This window comes from Psammomys obesus, unplaced genomic scaffold (genome assembly GCF_907164565.1).
Source record: "Psammomys obesus unplaced genomic scaffold, mPsaObe1.curated_primary_1811, whole genome shotgun sequence".
Taxonomy (NCBI): domain Eukaryota; kingdom Metazoa; phylum Chordata; class Mammalia; order Rodentia; family Muridae; genus Psammomys; species Psammomys obesus.
In genome coordinates this window covers 16765742-16770427 of record NW_026585504.1, presented here as the reverse complement: position 1 = coordinate 16770427, position 4686 = coordinate 16765742, and the positions used below count along the sequence as shown (strand labels likewise).

At 61.2% G+C, this 4686-nt stretch overlaps 1 long non-coding RNA gene across 1 annotated transcript; it reads right to left on the bottom strand.

Annotated features, from left to right (window-relative positions):
* Nucleotides 1–994: 994 nt before the first annotated feature.
* LOC129675072 (uncharacterized) lies at nucleotides 995–3668 on the bottom strand. The gene is made up of 3 exons (XR_008719874.1): nucleotides 3645–3668; nucleotides 1651–1736; nucleotides 995–1557 (listed from the first exon to the last, which is right to left on the bottom strand). It is a non-coding gene; the product is annotated as an uncharacterized LOC129675072 (long non-coding RNA).
* Between the last annotated feature and the right edge of the window lie 1018 nt (nucleotides 3669–4686).

The window sequence follows — 4686 nt, the reverse complement described above, 5'->3', positions numbered from 1 at the left end:
GGGGGGGAATCTCCTGGGAGCTGCAAGGGTGAGGGCCTGGGCGGGTTCCCAAGCGTCGGGAGAGCCCTCCCCCAGCAGTGCCGACCCTCCACCGGGGAAGGGAGAAGGCAGAGAGAGGTGGTTTTAGTGAGTGCGACTTGTAACTCTCCCTCTTCGGCTGAAGTGCCCTCGGGGCCCCTCTCCGCCATGGATGCCCCCCACCCCACCCCCCAACAACCTTCTAGCCCGAAGGACTGAATGAACCTAGGTGCCTAGTAGGCGCCGGAGAGAAGATGCAGCTTTGCTGCACTCTAGGGAGCCGAGGTGTGCCCATCCCCCAACCTCTTGACGGGTGGGGGTGCAGGCGGACCCCTGGAACGCCGGCTAGGGCAGGAAGGAGCCTGAAATAGGAATGAACGGCAGTTGTTTTCACGGCAGGGAGGCAACTTGGGTGTGGGGTTAAGAACGTATCTTGAGGGGAAGGCCAGGGGACGCGACGAGGGTAGAAGTCCGGTGTCAAAGGGAAGGCGAAGGCAGACACAGCTTTCGCTGGGAGGGGCAGCCTGCCAAGGCTTCCCAGGCTAGCAATCAGGATAGGGCTGGACAGATAGGGGTTTGGGACATAGCATCATGGAATGCGGTCCCCCAAGTCTAAGCGCAGGCGGCTTATGTGAAGACTGGTCCCACACAGACACCCTATTTCACCCTGGCCCCTCGGACCCAGCCTGGGGCAATAGGTGCCCTTAGGGAAGAGAAACGACCGTCTTTCTCTGATGAGTACTCAACAACTGGCTCCTTGGTGGCAGAAAGGGGGCCTTTCCTGCTTAGTTCCAAAGGGAGCAGTTCTGACTCTCCCATCCCTGGGGAAAGAGGCCACAGCAGGTAAAAACCAGACTTCTACACTTGGCTTTGCCTGGGGGCAAATAATTTCCGGAGGTCCCTTTAAGGAGGGGGTGTTCTGATCCCTTTAAGAGTGAGCGGGTCCCAGCAAAAGGACTATAAAAGTCCAGCTTTATTTCCCACCCTTGGGGGTTTCCTTTGATGGGGGAGGGGTTAAGTATTGGCGTCGAATTGAATCCATGACAAGGAGTCCCTCCAGGCGAGAGCCGGTCCTCCGTCTTGTCCAGCGGGGCTTAGGGGCCAGGTTGCTCAGTGCACTGGGACCTGGAATTTGGACGCTCAGAGAAGAGGCAGGGAGGGCTGCCTGCCCACACCCACAGTGGAGAAGCCTGGGCATGACATCGGGGGCAGGGGAAAGTGGTCGGTGCCACCGTCACAGAAACTGCGCTGTGGGCTTGGGTGCCCTGCCCCGTGCCAGGTGGCTGGATCTCAGGGCAGGCGGTCTGCTGGGGCTGCAGCAGCAGCCGTGGGGGAGGTGCCTCTCAGCTGAACTAGGGATGACAGAGCAGCTAGTCTGTCCCTGCTGTCAGTCTGGTTGTTCGCGGTGGGGGGAGGGTGTGCAGCGTGTTCTCCCCGGCCCTGGATGGTCTCCTCCAGGTAGCTAGGTGTCTGTCTGTCCCCTTCTCTAGGCTCTCCTGCTCCGAGGTGGCTACCCCTTGCCGATGGGTCTGGAGGTGCCTATGTAAAGAGCGAGCAAGCCTCTGCTGAGGGGGGATAGCAGTGGAGACCTCATGGATCCATCCATTCCCCTTTCCAGACCAAATAACAAACCTTTTTTTTGGCCAGAGAGAGGAAAGGTGACAGCCCCCAGGCATTGGCACAGCTGTTCTGGTGGACTGGGATGGAAGCAGCATGCACTAAGGAAAGGATGAAAAAGCTATGGGAGCCAGAACTTCTTCTAAATGTGGAAAGGCTCTGGATTGGGAAGGAAGACGGTCCAGATGCAGAGGTTCTTGAAAATGGAGTCAACAAGGACAGGAGGCCAGAAAGTCCCTTTGGGGGGTACAAGCAGCCTGTATATAACATGGCCTCCTCTTGGCTGGCTTGTTAACCAGCTTTAAAAAGCAAGAGAGAAGAGGGACCCAGGAGATCAACGAGCTGCTAAAGGAGGAACATCAAGCGCCTTTAGCAAGCCTGTGCCCCCCCCCCACCCACACCCACACACATAAGCCATAAGCCCACTGAGCCAGAGCCTCCTGGGGCAAAAGAGCCAGCCACCCATAGGGAAAGCTCCTTTGGCTATGAGCAGGCTGGGCAGTCTCAGCAGCTCCTGGGGTCTTTGCTTCCTCCACAGTCAGGATTATCTCTTCTCTCCCTCCTGGGTTCCAAATACATCACCTTCCTCTAGTACCAGGGCAACAGGGGTTTTACCCAAAGGTGCCAGGGAGTAGCCCACTCCAGCAGTTTTTTGCTCTGTTGGCTCCCAGGCTGAACAGGGGCTGCCACTTGAGTTTCTTTCCCTGTGACCGGCTACATTTCTTGATCCTCACATTCCCAATCCGGACTATCATCACCACCACCACCACCATCATCATCATCATCAGAGGTGAGGCTGCCTTGACCGCCCTCCTACTTCAACCTCCAGCGGCCATAGGTGGCCTCTACTCCCAATCTGGTGGGGACTGGGGTCTGCCATAACACAAGATGATAATGGACTTGGCTGAGGAGAGGGGCTGCTCTTGTGAGACAGAAAGTAGAGCTGGCCTGGAGGTGTTGAAGAGGAGGGCTGCTGACTAGCTCTGCCTCAGGAGGCTCAGGGAAGGGAGAGGTCCTTCAGTGCCCTACTTTCCGAGGTTCGGGATTTTGCGTTCCCTATGGATGGGGAAGTAAAAGTTAAGGGCAGAGGTCCTGAGAGATTCTGGCCCTTTGAGAAGCCTGTGCACCGCGGTTTTAGCACGGCCTTGGTAAATCATGTTCTGTAGACTTGCTAGGTGGTCTGGGAACCCCGGGGGGGGGGCAATCTGGACGCAAATAAACTGTCTCCTCCCCCCCACCCCCTTTTCTTTTCCGAGGGGAGGCTATTGGCCAGCCACAGAGGCTGGCAGCCCTGGTTACCTTAAAAACTGCCTGGGTCAGTGCTTCAGTTGCACGGTCTAGGAAAGGTGGGGGAACCGCCTAGGCAGGAGGAGCCCCTAAGCCACTCTATAAGGCTCGGTTTTTCCTGCTCTCTAACCAGGCTTCCTCAGCACTCTGGGCGCTTCTCTGCCCTAGGCGTTCCAGGGCCCAGCCCCTCCCCGGCTGCTCCCAGGCTCGGGTGACTTGACACTACCCTTTCTGCTCCTGCTCCTTTACCTCCCAAAGCGCCCCTCCCCCGCCTGAATTGGGAATGAGGCTTTGTTCAGGGGTGGACTCGGCATTTCTCAAGAACCTACTGTGTGCCCACTCCGGCCCCTTGAAGTGAAGTCCTGGGCCGGCTCTGGCGCGACCAGGTGTCCAGGACACAGCCCTGGACCTTCCCGCACCTCCCAGGGACCTCCCACACCCCTTCGTATGACCTCAGCCTGCTGTGCCCACCCACCCGGCTGACCCCGAGAGCATGCTCAGGCTTGGGAAAGCACGTCTGTGGGTGTGAGAGACGGAGCCACAGCCTAAGGTGACTGTGGGGAAGCTAGGTAAGTGTCTGCACCGGTTCTACGCCGGCTTGGGGACGCGAAGGAGGGTGTCCAGCCGCGCCTGCCGGGCTGCCCGCCCCTCTCCCCCTCCCCCGGAGAGCTCCGATGTTCCCCGTGGTGGTGGGAGAGGGTGTGTGGGTGTCAAGGACTCACAGGCTAGGCTCTGCTGTCAGCTGGAAATGGATGAGGGTTCCACACTCGGCTCCTGAAAGAGGGCGAATTGGGAGCTAGGGTTGGGGGGCGGGGGGGGGGGGGGGGGGGGGGGGGAGGGGCAGAAAGAGGAAAAAGAGTGTGGGGGTGAGGGGTTCCCGAGCCAGGACCGACCTTGCTGGGAAGGAAAGGAGACGTGGCAAGCAGGGAAGTCGGAAAGATGAGGCAAGGGCGGGAGGGGCTCCTCGGCAGTCGGGGCCCTTCGCACGAGTCTGGGGCCCTTCCCGCAGGAAAAGGGGGTGTTGTTCTTGATTGTTTTTTTCCCGGCTGGTCTTCTCGAAGCTTTGCCCCTGGGGGCAGCAGCCCGAGGAGGGTGGGGCGTCCCTCGGCCCTCAGTTTACCGCCGCCGGTGCTGGAGAGGTTACGAGGGAAGAGGGATGTGCAGGGGTGATGGTCAGGGCCGAGGCGAGCTAAGATTTCTCAGGGTGGGGGGGTCTGCGGCTGGGGTGCTGGGGCTTCGGGGTCAGGTCACCCTGGGGTACTGGCCCAGGCTGGGGAGACGAGGAGAAAACCCAAGAAGCCGGCAAAGAAAAATCATCCCCCCGCCACCACCCTTGGCACCGTACCCCTCCCCCAAGGCCCCACCACTCCCCGCACCGCCTCCCCCGGCCGCCTCGTGCTGCCCCCTGCGTCGGGACGACCGACCCACGATTCTGATTGGTTGGACACCGGGAGGGGGAGCCGAGGGCCGGATTGGCTGGCGGGGCCAGCGCAGGGCGGGGCGGCTGATTGGCGGAGCTTGCCGAGGGGCGCGCCGCTGATTGGCTGGGGACGAGGAAGCAGGAAGGAGGGCGGCGGAGGCTCCGCTCTCGGGGAGTTTGTGGGGGAACCGCGAGCGGCGTAGCGGATCCCGGAGCCCGGCCCCCGCTGCCCGCCCGTCCGGCCGCCTGCCCCGCCCGTCCGGCCCTTGCCGTTCGCCCGCCCCGGCCAGGCGCGCCCGCCCCCCCCCCCGACGGCCCCGCCCGACCGCGGCCCCCGCTCCGCC